We start from the raw sequence: 14,723 nt of genomic DNA on the forward strand, positions 1-14,723 counted from the left end.
GGTAAATTAAGTATGCACCAGAGATGGTGTGTTTACTTAATGTGAAATAATGCTCTATTTCATATTCATCCTTAATGCCCTCTCTTAAACAATTCTAATGTATTTTTTACACGTAACATTCCTGTCTGGAATACTTTTCAGCTTATTTTCTTCAATTCTTCTCTAAGGGAGCAAAGATTTGCATAACATTAGGTCAAAAGCCCATTGAGGATATATTACAAGTAAATTTTGTAAAACAGATTCATTCTCTGGCTGTGAAGAGGAAGCACTGGGCTCGGAGCACGGTGTTACAAAGGCACCAAAAGCCAGAAAATACCCAGAGCTTCTGCTTGCTGCCAACAGTGCCCAGAAGAAAATAGGAAGGCACTGAATAGTTAATGGATCTATCACTGTGGTACATAAAGCAGACATTGCTGGGGTAATATGATGTCTCCCCAGAAGAATGATAAGGTGGTTACCAAAAAGTGATTGTGATTCATAAGCTCATAGAAGGGGCAGGGCTGGTGCTGACTGTAACAGCGTGGCAGAGTCACCTTTAATGCAGTAGCTGTAAACCTACTATTCAGTAGTGGAACATGCCTTGTTATGCTCAATTCCCGCCTCTCAGCGTGGATAAAAAATTCTATCTGGGATAATTTTTAACTTTTAAATAGTGAGTAATATACATTTTCTTGGAATTCCACCTTTCAGCAAAAGAACAATAACTTTAACTTTTTAAATAGCCTTCACCATTCAGCAACCATGCTGAGAAGATTAATAGTAATAGCTATATTTTATTATTTTTATAGCAGGTTGTAAGGGAAATGAATGTTACTTTCTGTGTCAAATGAAGGTGACCCTGACCACCACTTGTTCTACGGAAACTTGAGTGGAACTGGTGCTGTAGCTCAACTTTGGGTAGCATCGTTAATGAGCCAGAAGAAAAAAAAAAAAACAGGTTTAAAAACTCAGTGTACAGAAAAAAATCTGCAATGCCCAAATAAAATCAATAACACAGCATGAAAAATAGCATAGGAAGTAAAATAGCTGATCTGCTGGCTCATTTAAAAATACTTTATCCTGACCTGAAGTTTCAACTAAAAGAAATACAAGTTTTGCACTTAAGCTTGTGTTCGTTGTTTTAATGAGCTCCAACCTGTCTGAAAAGTGCCCAGCTCACCTAATTCTGCCTTTTATTTTCTCTCCTCCCTGACTGGTTTTGTTTGGGCTGCTCCAGAGGGCAAGTGGTGTGGCATACAGCAGCCGGAGGGGGAGACTTGCAGTCACGGTGGGCTTGGCTGGCTGATTTGGGGGAACTCTGCTGGGTTTGGGGGTCTTACTGTTTCTCTTTGTGCAGGACATGGGCTGTGTCTGCCTGTTCAATATTGGTATGTTCCTAGAACTTGTTCTGAACAAGGAAAGAAGGAAAATGAAATATGTATTCCTGGAGAAACCAAAGACAAAATAGGATCACAGCTTTTTCTGCTGCAAGGCTGTGGGAACCTCATACTGGCATATCAGAAAGTGTTTTGCTACTACAGCAAGGTTCAAGCACCTTCTAAATGCAGCTCTACCAAGTGGAGCTCCACTAGCATGAAAGCTTTTGGGACAGTTGTTCATGCTAAACATCTATGAAGTTTTGGGGGATAGTCTCCCTCATCCCTGTACATGCAACCTTACAAGGCAGAATTTAGAGTTTTGTGCTTTAATTTATTATTAAAATGTGCTTATTTGCAGTCAGATCTGAGCTCCTTCACTGAAGCCGAGCTTTCTGAATTAATTCCTCTTCCAATGCCACCAGCTGGGCAGGGTGTTGATAAAAAATTAGCCACAGAAGCTTCTCATGAGTGCATGATGGCCACAGATGTTCTCCAACTTGCTAAGTAGGTTTTAAATGGGAGAAGGAGGAGAAACAATTAAAAAAGTGTATGTCTTCCTTCAGCATGAGGAAGCTGACCTGTGGAGGGTGAGAGGATGTGTCCAGCAATGTCATCTTATCAGCACAACAGTGAGTGAAGGCTGTGTAATTCCTGCTTTGTACCCCAGTACTAGACAAGCTTGAATTGTGTGGAGCCCAGATTGGGATCAAACCAGGGAAGTTTGTGGCTGCTAGTTTTGGGTTGTGTTCCAAAACCCTTGCTTTCTCCTCTGTTGTTGAGTATGGCTTTGTCCATCCTGTTGCTAACTAGCATTTTTATTATGGACTCTGTCAAATTGTAGGCAAGAGAGGGGTGTGGGGGAAGAAACAATGTATTGGGCATGCAAGAACAGAAATTATCCTTAAAATACACTGAGGTGGAACAGCAAGGATTAAGGGAGGATAGCAATTGTCTCTCTCTTCAACAGGAGCTCTTCCCCACCCAGAACCAGTCTTGAGAATCTTCCTGCTTTTTCCAAAAATAAAGGCCTTCTCATATCCAAAACATTTCAGAGTAATTTCATCTCCTGTTTAACTCCTGGCTAATAATTTCATCTTTCATTTCCTCCTATTGTTCCCCCTGGCATGTGTCCCATCTATTATAAACCCCAGATATCATAAAGCAATTTTTTTTAGATTTAGGGAGAGGGAAATAAGAGTCAGGTGGTTTGAAGTAAGATTTTTATAGTAGCACAAGTTCTGGAAGCATTGTACAGAGACTAGTATTAAAGAAATAGCTCCATGGGAGGAAACTGGAGTGAGGAGACAAAGCAGCCCTAGCTCTTCGTGAGAGTTGTATTACTGCCAAGGCAAGGATAATTGCTCGTATTTAGGAATCCAATGCAAAATGGAGCTTTACAGGCACTAAGGAGAGAGTAGAGATTTTTGCAGGCACAAAGTAGCCTCTAGTATAATACTCATGGGAGCTGGGCATTTCTGAAAATCTCTGTCTAATTACTGTACTGAAAAAAGTTGGCTGCAAAATAATGTATTTACAAAATTAAAATGTCTGTAAATATGGTTCGTGTCACTGTGTTTGCATGCACAATGACAGCAACTGCAGAGTGCCATCAGCAGGACTTGAGCGTGTATTTTCCAGTTGGGGCTGGCTTCTGGTATGTCATATCTCAAAGCATGGGGTTGCATCCACATCGTCCTCCTTTCCTCTAGGAGATATGGCTCTGAGAATTTAACTTTCCTCTATCTTATAGAGATGGATCAGGGTCCCTGTAACACCATCCCAGGCTGGGTGTAGGAGAGCTGCCTGTGAGCGCTAAATGTGGCATTGTGGTTCTGCTAACAAGCCCCTCTGGATCTGTCTCTTTCTCTCCTACACCCATACCACAGCGTTTGCCTACCAGGATGCAGGAAGGTGGATGCATGCAATCAGGCTGCTTAGACAGGAAGAGATGATGGGGCTTCCTGGAGGACACACAAAACTGGCCCTATTGGCACAGCTACAGAGGAGGTGGGTGGAGGAGCAGAAACTGGGGGGTTTATTTGCACAGGTGCTCCTCATTCTCTTCGGAAACAAAATGTTTAGCATGCAGGAGATAGGATATTGAATCACCAGACTGCCCCAGGAGTCCTAAACTATAAGAAATCCTCTAAGCATTAGAACTAACTTTGGGATAGAAAGTCTAGGTGCTGTCTGTCCTCTCTGTCTCAGTCCCTGTTGGTTTTCTTCCCCTGCCCTGATATGTAGGGGATGCCTCATGACCTGTAATGCAAATGTGTGGCTGTAGTCTGATGTGTAGAATTTAATGTTAATTAGGGAATATTCTTATAAGTCACAGCTTTCCCCCAAATTCATCTCCCTGAACTTGTGGCCCTGAGCCAGAAGGAAGGCTGACACTTCGCAGGCATCTCCTGCTGTGTGGGTTTGAGCACTGTAAGAGTGACTCTGACAGTCCCAGGGAGCCTACAGTTGTGCTTGAGGATATCTTTCACAGATCACCTTACCTCCTGCACCAAATCAGCACTGACAGGAGCCAAAGGTTGGAAAACTGTGGTTGTTTTTTTTTGTTTTGGTTTTGTTTTTTTGAGTTTTTGTTTGTGCCCTGTAGGAGGGCTGCTGGGGGTCAGACAAAAAAAAAAATAAAAAAAATCCCTTTTAGAAAGGGAATAAAGACAATGAGGATATGTCAGTGGCTCTGTCAGATCAAACAGAAGTCTGATGTCATTTGAATGTGGGATACCAATACAAGAGGTATTGGTATCCCACAGTGCAGTGGTGACGGCATCAGGAAAAGGTAGAAGATTTGCACAAGGGGGTAGGAAATAAACAACCCATGGAGTTCATCAATAGCTAGTCCATGGCACATGCCTTTCTATTGTATCTGCCCCAAAATAAAACAAAACCACAAAACAAACAAAAATAGCCCTCAAACCTTGCCCAGGGTCTACTGTGAATAAGTTGAAATTTGTATTTTCATATGAAACTGCTGAGGGGATAAAAGTCCATTTCTCCTTGAAGAATCACAGCACTGATAACATCTCCCCTGTTATAGTTGCTCTGCAACAGTTGTGTGTTTCTTTGAGGAATACAAGAAAAAGGCTTCTTGTGGCATGTGTTGCGATGACTTGCACACCAGCAGTTCACTACACCAACATGATTCCTGCTGCTAATGACCTGTGCATGCCCAGCAGCTCTCTAGGAGTTGTGCTAGCCGCCCTGTTCAGGTGTAATCTTGAAATTTCCAGCGTTCTCTGTGACTTTGGTGTATTTAAGATTACTGTATGGGGATGTAAGCCTGGCTCTGCAAGTGATAGATTTTTAAAACTTTACTGTTCTGGATTAATTGTTGTTCACCTGTAACTGTGTTTTGGATTTAATGAACAGTTATGATGATAACCAGGCTCTCCCTCTTTATGGAAAGGCAGCACTTCATAAATACTGAAATGTGCTCTCTCTACATCTGTGGTGGTTTCCTACAAATCTGGAAATGAAATTACGTGGCTGCTGTCTTAGGATTGTAGCTATTGAATAGCTATTGCTAGCAGATTCATCTAAAATACATAAATAAGGGAAGGAATTCCATATGGTCTGGGAAAAACAAACAAATACCACACAAATGTGGCACGCTGATTCCTGAAGAGGAGGAAAGAGCGTGTTTATTGCTCTTTTCCTGCAGTTTGAAGATACTGCAATATTGCAACAAAAGCCCTACTGTCTTTGGCTTCATATTGGCTTCCTGACCTCTTAGGGCTTCCTCCACCAGCAACTCTACCTGCCGTGTGCTGATGGCTCAAGTTCCCCGTGTGTCTTTGATGTGATACCTGCAGTGGCCTGCTGTGAAGGACATCTTGCAAGTAGAAAAAGGCTATGACTGTTTTGGGGATGAAAGAGGTCATTTTCCAAACAGAACCAACATCTTGGTGCTGTCTAGTGGTAATATGTCCTGGTTTCAGTTAGCACAGAATTAATTTTCTTCCTAGTAGCTGGTGGAATGCTGTGTTTTGGCTTAGGATGAGAAGAGTGCTGATAACACCCCGATGCTTTAATTGTTGCAGAGCAGTACTTATCCTAAGCCAAGGACATCTCAGCCTTTTGCTCTGTCCTGCCAACGGGCAGGCTGGGGGTGCAGTAAGAGCTGGGAGGGGACAGACCCAGGACAGGTGACCCAAACTAGCCAAAGGGGTATCCCTGAACTGTGGTGTGGTACTCATAAAATCACACTCTTTGTGTATTTTTCCCCCCACCTTCATCTCTTTGGAAGGAGAGATGGAAATGGGAAGACAGATAGCAAATGGAAGTTACTGAAGAATGGACAGAATGTTTAAAAACGAAAAATAATAAAATCTAAAGTCTGCTGCAACAACAGTCAGGATTTCTTAGATGATGACGTAAGACACAGAGAAAATAACTGTGGGACTTTTCAGAAACCTCTTCTAGGACATTTCTTAGCCATCTGTAAGTGAGATTAGATTATTTTAAATCTTACATAAGCCCTAAAGTATGTTGATATAGCTCATGAATTAGATATGGAGGTTTGGGACCAGTCTCTTTCACGTAACCTGGTATAACCTAGTAGCAATAACATAACTTTGCAGCAGGATTCTTACTGAGTTGAGATGGTGAGTTTGGTTGAATTGTGAAGCTCTAGAAATGGCAAGAGCACAGTGTTTCCTGAAAGCATTGCAGTGCTCTCCAGCCCCCAAGAGATGCAGGAAGATTAAAGGAGGTCAGGGGGATGCAAGGCTTTTCAGAGAAAAAGGTAGCAAAGGAGACTTCTAGAGGGTAATTCAAAATGGAGTAAAAGGAAAGAGGAAATAACATCTGCAGTGAATGTTTTCAGTATGGGAAGATCCATGGAGAAGGGTTTTCCTTTTTTAATTTTTGTTTGTGTTTTTAATTATCCAGTGGAAAGTACTCAGGAGAGCTGTGAAAATCTAACTAGACATTTTTACAAAGAAAAAGAATTGACTGCTCTACTGCAGCTTGGGGAAGGAAGTTTGCCAGTGTGAAATTCCTGGAAATGTGGCAGACCAAAGGAAAAAGCCTTATGGTGAGAGAGACCCCAACTGGGTCTCTCTGAGGGTCCTTGGGGATGGCAGAAAGCATGGAGGAGCTTGTCTAGAGCAGCACTGAAGCTGCTGTGGGGCTTGCAGTCATCGTGAGAAGAAGTCTGCTGGATGAGCAGAGACCCAGAAGATGACCAGAAGTCACTACTCTTTTCTCTTTACCCGTCCCCCTCACCTCTGCACAGGGGTAGTGTTTTATAAAGGAGAGGCTGACCCAAAGCATCAAAGAGTTAAATACTACATCAAACTCTAGGTAGATTAAACTCTAAATTATTCTGACACCTATTATATTAAACAGTCAATAATTTACTGGTGGCACCAGAGAGCGCATGAATTCTCTAGATCAGAACAAATGCGGTGATGCAGTCTGGGCTATTTTTAATAGTAATGCTTTGGACACAGAGTGCTGAATTCAATGTATCTCATCACTACGTGCATCATTTAAAGCTTTTATAAACAGCCATGCCTGCTCAGAAGTCAGACGTTAGGCAAGCTCTTGGGCAGCACCACAGAGCGGTGACGTAGCACTGTGATAAACATTTGCAGAGATCCAAGTAGGGTCTTGATCTGGCTAAATGTTTGTGAAAACAAATTATGAGGGAAGGAGAGGTTGTTAAGGGACTCAGAAAGCTGTGTGAGCTGTGCCAGTAATGTGTAAGAAGCAAATTCTCTCGAGATTCCAAGTTCCCAGAGCCGAGGTCTGTGCCAACCAAAATAGGTGCAGGTTGCTGAAGAACTCCTTCAGCAGAGGGTAATGTATTTCTGCTACTCGCAGCAATGTAGCAGGGGAAACTCCTGCAAATGTCAGGAGGCAGTTGTGTGATGCAGAATGACACTTATTTGTCCAGTCAGTGTCAGCTGTGTGGAGATTGGTTGAACTGCAAAGTGCACGGGCTCTTCCTCCCTCCTGCAACGTTGCTGCATTCAAATCGTGCATTTGGAAGCGAGTAATAATCTTGGCAGAGCTATAGAGGGAGCTATTTATAATTTACAGCGTGGTCTAATGTTAGCTGCCCTAGTTTGTAAGTACCTGGGCTTTGTGTAACACAAGTACAGCTCAGAAACTGCTTCCTCGGAGGAACTGTACTGTGAGCTGCTGCTTGTGGCACTCCAGTGGGAGTATCTGAGGGTGTGCAGTGGTGGCTTAGATTCCCTTATTCTCTTCTGAAGCCTGAGGTCTGGAGCTGGCCTGCGATGCAATGTGAATAAGCTGTAAGGAACTAGTGCAGTTGATAGGGGAGCCCATTTATTTACCGCAGTGACTTGGTTTTTGGGAGGCTTTACCTGTTGCTGATCCCTGGAGGAGGAGAAGGGGAGCTGGCAGGTCCTGTAGGAAAGAGGGGAGAGTACATTATGCATACGTGGGAGATAAGCACCTTGAGCTCCCCATATTACTTCTTTGCCAGCTGCAAATCCTTTATAGCTGGGATAGGCTTTTTACTCTTCTGAGTACAGCAGCGTAGTGGGCTTTTATCTCTAACTGAAGCAGAGACGCACACTGAAATACGAGCAATGTCAGAAAACAGACTCTCTAGCTGACCTCCAAAGTAATATCGTTTAACAGCAGCAAGAAATGCACTGACAAACCACTGGAAAAAATACACATAAAGTATGAAGCGGCAACTGCGTGATTTAAACCCAAAAGGGCAATGCAGAATTGATGTTCAGAGCCCGTTCCCAAGTGCTTTTGTCATCATCTGTTACAAGTGCTGTATGCTAGCCCAACTGATGCAATTCCCATGGACATCTGGGCAGTACTTGAGTTACATCCCACCCCAAGGGAGCTGACCTTTCCTTCACTGAGAGAGGGAAATAAGTCCCTCTCAGAATTCAATGACCTCGTTTGAGTTTGACCACGTACTTTCTGATGGCTTGCTGAGGTCATATGTGTTGACTTACCCTATTCCTGTGTAATAAAAATTGGCAAATCTCTCTGGAGGGAGCCCATGACTCTGCACTCACTGTGCAGCCTCAGACTGCTGAGCTGTGCCTCGTTTCTCACGATGCTGTGACTCCTTCCCAGAAGCTGGAGCAGAGGGAGATGCAAGGCAAAGAAGTCAAAATAGAACAGGGAGAAGGTGGTGTTACCTCTTGCCACAAAAAGCAATCCTGAGTAACTTGTCTGGGATCAGAGAGGTCACGTTGCGGTGTAAATAAATGGAGCCAGCATTCACAGCAGTTCTTTCCTACCAACACAAAGAAAGGCAGAAAGCACATGTTCTCGGAGTGTGTGTCAGCAGTAAGGGATTGGTAAGTGAAAGTGGAGCTATTAACTGTTGGCTTGTGAAACGTAAAGATCGGATCTATGGAGGGAGAGGGGGAACATCAAATAATGAAAATGCAGATAGAACAACGAGAAAATAAGATGTGGAAAGGAGGAAGAAAACAGAGCTCAGGGAAGAAGTGGAAAGAAAACTTGTGGAAAGGGTGTGATCCAACAAGAAACAAAAATAGAAATTGGAGTGTAGCATTCTATTTTTCCAGTTAGAAGCTCAGATCAAAATTAAAAGTAATATGTTTGGAAATGAAGGTAATCAATGAAGCTAGAAACAGGATTCTATTGCTAAAAGGAAAGCCCCAAAAAGGCTCTAAAACCAAGAGGAAAAGCTGGAAAACTTCTTGCCTGTCCTGTCATCAGCGTCTCTCTTTTTTTTTTTTTTCCTTATTCCTGCAGTATTGTGTTGCTCACTCAGTTGCTGGAGTGCTGATGGTAATGACATATTAAAAAAAAAAAAAAAGAGAGAGAAAGCTGAAGTTTGGATCTGATGAATGTTAGCACAGAAATCAACACTTCTGATTTTTTTTTTTTTTCTCTAACTGGAAGTTATAGACAACTTTAAATGGAAACAATTGAAATGTGATGTAGCTGAAACTTCTTTCATTCATTGCTTCCCAGATGGAACACTACACAGTGTCGTAGTGGCATGCTTCAATCTTCCTTTCAAATTATTTTTTAACATAAGTAGTGTGGAGAATCTCTGCTAACGTCAGAGTGGGAACATTGTGCACCCTGTCACAGCTTTGTTTTGATGTACAGAAAAAGAGTTTGCACTGAGAGCTCTGCTGGTGCTGCTACTACCCTTAGTGCTGGAAGAAGGTTTCTCCTCAGCTGACTTCTGCTGCTGCTTTTTGATAAATCACATTGGCTACTTCAGCACAGAAACCATTGGAAGAAAATATTTCAAATATGGGGAATGAAATGGCTAATGTGGTAGGCTTAGAGCACCCAAAGATGTTAGCTAGTTGTTAGCTTCCTCTCTCAACAGTGGCCTGATTTAATTTGAGCTATCCAATTCAGGTATTTATCTCTTGAAGTGCTTGCTTTTTTTTCTTTTTTTCTTTTGCTATGGAAAATATGACAGTGTTTAACAGGGATCCAGCTGAACTAGCAGTCCTGAGGCCTGAGATCACCAAGGGTATGGATATAGTGCCTGGCTGTGCAAGCATGCAGAGATGCTGTAGCTGAGCTGCTGGTGCAGCCATCCTGGTTCATCCTTTGTAGGATATGGTCACCTTGGTGAAAAGTGCCAGATGAGAGGGGTTTTGCAGCCTTCTACAGAAGTACATATGGACAGGGAAATGAGGGAGGAAAGGAAAATCACAGAAGGCTACCAGGAAAAGCAAGTGAGATGTTTTCTGTCCAGATATACATTTTGGCAATTAGCAACAGCCCTTTTGGAAAATAAACCCAGGTACTGACTGTGATAAATGCATGTTTTGAAACCCCCTTAGTTTAAATAAAACTTCTGTTAGTTTGCTTGTTTATTTGTTTGTTTTAATTAAAAATGTTATTATAAAGACAGTGAAGACTCAAGACTCTTGTTTGTCCTGTCTCTGGGATAAATATTAACATACTGTACCTTTGACATAGTAAAGGAATTGGGCTGGGAGAAGGAAAAGTGCCCAAAGTGAGACAAACTTCAACAGAAACTAGGCCTGCTCAAAATCCAGAGCACTCAAAAATTCATTGTGTCCTGTGTTTGCCTATCCTCCCTCTTTTGTTACTCATCTACAGCTCTACACTCCCCATTGATTTCCTTTTACCAACAATAACAGCTTTGGCATGGCAAAGCTGCCAGTGATGCACTAGGACTTCTTTAAAATAAATATATATTTTTTAAGATACTCTGAAAAGGCCATAAACTAAAGCTGACTCTTTCTCCATGCACTAAGCTCAGCCGCTGCTTTCCTTTCTGATCTAAACTGCAATAGGTGGTTGTCGTATCCTGAATGCTTCTCCACCTGGATCTGTCTGTGGTTTCTGTAATAAGTCAGGCATTCTTACCGAGAAATACAATATGCACATAAATCTGGTATGCTGTTCATTAGAGAAGGCTAAATCCTCTATCATCCATACCATGACAAAGTCTGAGTGGTTGCAGCAATGTTCCATCATAGATTGCATCTCTTGACTGTAATCACCACAAACTTTTCACTTTCTGGAATAAACAGTACAGCTGAAATGTGAAAATATTTCTGCAGACGCTGCAGTGTCACTGCAGTGAGAGAACAACGCTGCGTTATTGATTCCACTGAAATGCTTCTTGCAGAGCAAGCATCAAAGCAAGGCTGTTTTATCAGTTTACATTTTTTAAGCGGAGAGTTTATTTCTTGCGTAATCCTCCTCGAGGCGCTCTGGTGGCTGAGCAGAACCTCTGCCAGAAGCATCTGCTTCCTGGTCTGCAAATGTAATTTCTGCTCCCCTCCTTCCACTTCTGGCCTGGCTTCTTGAGTTCTCTCTCTGTGCTGTTGCTGAACCTGCTGGAGGTGTTTTTATTTTTAATGCAGAAAACATGGATTTAAGGGATTCCTGAGTTTAGACAAAAATGGTTGCTTTGCTGCTTTGAGATCATCCTCACTATGAAAGTGATCTGGAACAGCTTTCTTCCTGTGCAGAGGATCATGCTGGGGCCAAAGTCCTGTGTCCTGCTTGACTTTAGGACTGCTGCATTGCCCTTCAGCTGTCTGTTCACCAGTCCCTCTAGCTGCAGAGTAGCTTTGACAGAAGTGATCAGCTCAGGTATTAGAGGCAAGCTGGTTTTCACAGCCAGGTCTAACAGTAGGCAGAACGCTTTAATGCGGGACTGCTGCAGCATGACATCCTTCCAGGTCCCTCTCCTCCTCTTCTACAGTGTTTTAGATATGAAAGTCCTTTTTCTTTGTAAATATTCACAGATAATCACCTAAATATTTGGATGTTTGTCTTTTTATTTGTGGTAAAACCTGAGTGATGTGGACTGAAACATACTTATGTGATTGAGTAGTGTCCATTTCCTGTGCTCTCTTACCGCCTATGCCCTGGTTCTAAGACTGAGCTAAGATTCCCATTTAATATTTTAGATATTTTGTTTTACACCTGGTTAATTTAGTATGGCCCAGCAAATAATAGTTCCCAAGCTGAGAAATTATGTGGTATCTATGGCTACCCTTATTTCCTACCCCATGTTGAAAACATCTATTTTTGCTCTCTGTGGAAGTTTCAAGGAGAGAGAACTAGCGCAGCAATTCTTTTTCAGGACACTTTGTTCCTAAGTACAGGGAGTTGTAAAATTGCTGATAAAGAACTAGTTCATTCATAGCTTACGCCAGAAATGACTGCCTTCTGTCAAGGCATGGTCTTCATGAAAAAGAGCTGAGGATTGAGAAATGCAGAGTTGTCAGTTCTGACTCTTTCAGTTCAAGTGGATGCTCTTTTGCCTCGAAGCTCTATCTTCAATTATTTGCCTCAGAGAGGAATAGGCAGGTTTGGTCAAGGCTGGGCTTTGCTCACTGTTTTAGTCTTTAACAACACTTGCCCAGTGCCATTTCTCTGTTGTGGACTATAATGACCAGAAGTGAAAGGTTATTTTCTGAGCTATTGTAAATGGCTGACATTTCAGCTCCTGCTTTGTTACCGAAATGTTGTGAGAAATATTTTCTGAATGTATTTCTCAACAGCACAGTAATTCTGTATTTACTTCTCAAGATGCAAAAAGGTGTTTTAGGCCATGAAAGAAAATACTCTGAGACTGAAACATGATTCTTAGAAATAAACAGCCATGCTGGCTTTATGAGCTTAGCTTAAATCAAAGTAGGTTACAGGAGAGTGTACGTCTCTCTCTTCAGCAAAAAAATCATCTTGTATTTTTTGCATTCAGCATAGAGACAGAGATTCATTTTCTTGAAGAGCTTTCTATTTTGTATACTTAACATACTTGTGGAAAAACAAATTATCTAGGGGGTGGTCTTTGGTTTTGTTTCTATTTTCCTATCTTTGGTCCCACCCGATATCTCTGGAACATCAGGAGATATGTCATGACTTCAGGGAGGATGGTTTGTGGTTGTGTCTGGTTACAGTCACCTCTGGGAATCTAAACAACATTACAGGACATGGATTATTTGTAAAAAAAGGCATGTTGACCCAAGCTTCTGTCTTTTGTTACTGCTTCTGGTTTTATTTTTGTGGACATTTTTGAAGAAATTATCTTGACTATAAAATTGCTGTCTGCTTGGCTTGCGGCTTCTCTCTGAGACTTGCCATGAGGGGCATAATTAAATTGGCTGGAAGACCTGAAAAGGGCAGATGATGTGAGGAGGTACCCTGTTTGTCCAGGTCTCCTTTCCAGAGCCCTCTGTCCTCAAGGTATCAGCTAAGGTTGTGTGGAAGCAAGAGTTCCAATTGAACTGAAGCAATCAGTTCAATGCATAACCCTGAATGAATGCTGACTATTTCCTATTGACCTATATCTGCTGGGGGAGAGACCCTGGGGAACTTCTGGACAAAAGTCTCCCAAAACACTTGTTCTGGTAGTTTCCGTGGCTTTTTGGTAGGGCCCTAGCTAAGCTGTGAGAAAAATGCGCATCAGTGTTACGTTCCCACACATCTTCTCCCCTCTTTCTTTCTGACTTTGGTTTTAGATATGTTAGGAGCCGCTCTTCTTTAAGGTAAGGCAGATACCAAGAACAACAATCTTTCAGCCAGAGCAAACAAAATCATAGTCTTCCAACCAGGGTAGGGTTCTTGCTGTCTCAAAGATCAGATGCAACAGTTATATAGTCACCTCACTGTCTTTAGGAGTGAAAAATGACTGAAATTGTAATGGCTGCTTTGACTTGTGCCATGTTAATTTGGTAAACATGATTTATGTAAACTCTGCCAGGGGCTGTGCTTAACAGGATGTGATCTAGGAATTCAGTGTTTATATACAATAGCGCGTTGGTATATTTGTTCTGATTCTTTTTTTATTTAAGCATGAGCTTTAAAATACCTCACTTTTTAATTGACAACAAAAGTCTGTGCCTCTTTTTGTTACTGATACTGAGGAAGTAGAAGAGTTCTTGTGTCCTAAATCTACAAGAAGCTGTGCAATTCATCTTTGCCCCTCTGCGGGGTCTGAAGCTGAGCTCTGACCTAGCCTTCTCCTTTGCAGAGTTTTGCAATAGAAGTAGATGCGGAACAGCTAGACTCTGGAAGAGGAAATTCTCCTGTCACTAGCGAGCTCTGAGAGACTCTGGGTCCTCCTACAAGCTCCTACTGGGTCCCTTGAAGTTGGTTTACGCTTTTAGACATATCTAGTTATGTTGCAAAGAGGAAATGGCTCTTTACCCTTAACAATCCATGCAGATAAGGATCGCTAGCTGCCAGAGAACCTGTTTTTCTGAGTAGTGATGTAAAGCCAGCAGGACTGGTGACAAGGGCTTGCCTTTCCTAGGCAGGATTCATCCCAGCAGAGTGTGGTGCACAGCAGTCAACAGCTCAGACATTGCTGCAGCAGAATAACCACGAATCTGGGGTACTTCCCAGCCTGTGAGTACTGCAGAGTCTTTTTGTAGCTTCTAGCCATGGCTTTTGGGTGGGGTCACTAGACATGATGCGATTAATTTAATGGTAAAATTACAGTAGCAAGTGTGCATGCTTTACTCTGTTTGACAAAGTAATAGGAGCCTCGCTACTGCACAGGGAGTTGAAGCCCTCCTAGCTGTGCCTTGTGTGTGTTTTTAAAATAATTAAATTGCAGGGCTGGATTATTCCATAGAGATGATCTCTGCTCAGAAGGAAAATCAGGGCGTAATGTAAATATGTACAACTGTTGCAGTCACTGGGTTATGCTGATATAGATTTAAGCAGGGTGTGTACATGCAAAAAGAAAACAAGTGCGTCTAATCAAGTTCTATGTTTTTTCTTTATTATGCTGCTATTCAGTTGTATTGGCTTCAGCAGTAGGCTTCAACTTCTCTGTGTGTAACAACTTCAAACAGTGTGTGTTTGCAGTAGGTTTCAGCCAAGCAAGGCTTGCCACAACTCACAGCAGAATTTCTGTCA

General features: G+C 42.2%; 1 protein-coding gene and 1 long non-coding RNA gene across 8 annotated transcripts in view; both read left to right on the forward strand.

The window, feature by feature from the left end:
• Window positions 1–1,348: 1,348 nt before the first annotated feature.
• LOC119718263 (uncharacterized) overlaps window positions 1,349–14,723 on the forward strand; it is a 42,870-nt gene continuing 29,495 nt past the window's right edge. Inside the window, exons 1-2 of one of the 2 annotated variants that reach the window (XR_005269117.2) lie at window positions 1,349–1,987; window positions 3,245–3,368. The gene's annotated coding sequence lies outside the window, so the exon portion shown is untranslated. Of the gene's footprint in view, window positions 1,988–3,244; window positions 3,369–14,723 lie in introns of those variants that run through there. The other variant, XR_011812462.1, reaches the window with a different exon arrangement.
• The window catches only part of LOC101793459 (uncharacterized), a 78,886-nt gene continuing 78,183 nt past the window's right edge, over window positions 14,021–14,723 (forward strand). For 3 of the 6 annotated variants that reach the window (XR_011812463.1, XR_011812471.1, XR_011812465.1), the window contains exon 1: window positions 14,021–14,207. This is a non-coding gene — a long non-coding RNA (uncharacterized lncRNA). The remainder of the gene's footprint in view (window positions 14,208–14,723) is intronic. The other 3 variants (XR_011812467.1, XR_011812470.1, XR_011812464.1) reach the window with 3 other exon arrangements.

This window comes from Anas platyrhynchos, chromosome 13 (assembly GCF_047663525.1).
Source record: "Anas platyrhynchos isolate ZD024472 breed Pekin duck chromosome 13, IASCAAS_PekinDuck_T2T, whole genome shotgun sequence".
In the NCBI taxonomy this organism is placed as follows: Eukaryota; Metazoa; Chordata; class Aves; order Anseriformes; family Anatidae; genus Anas; species Anas platyrhynchos.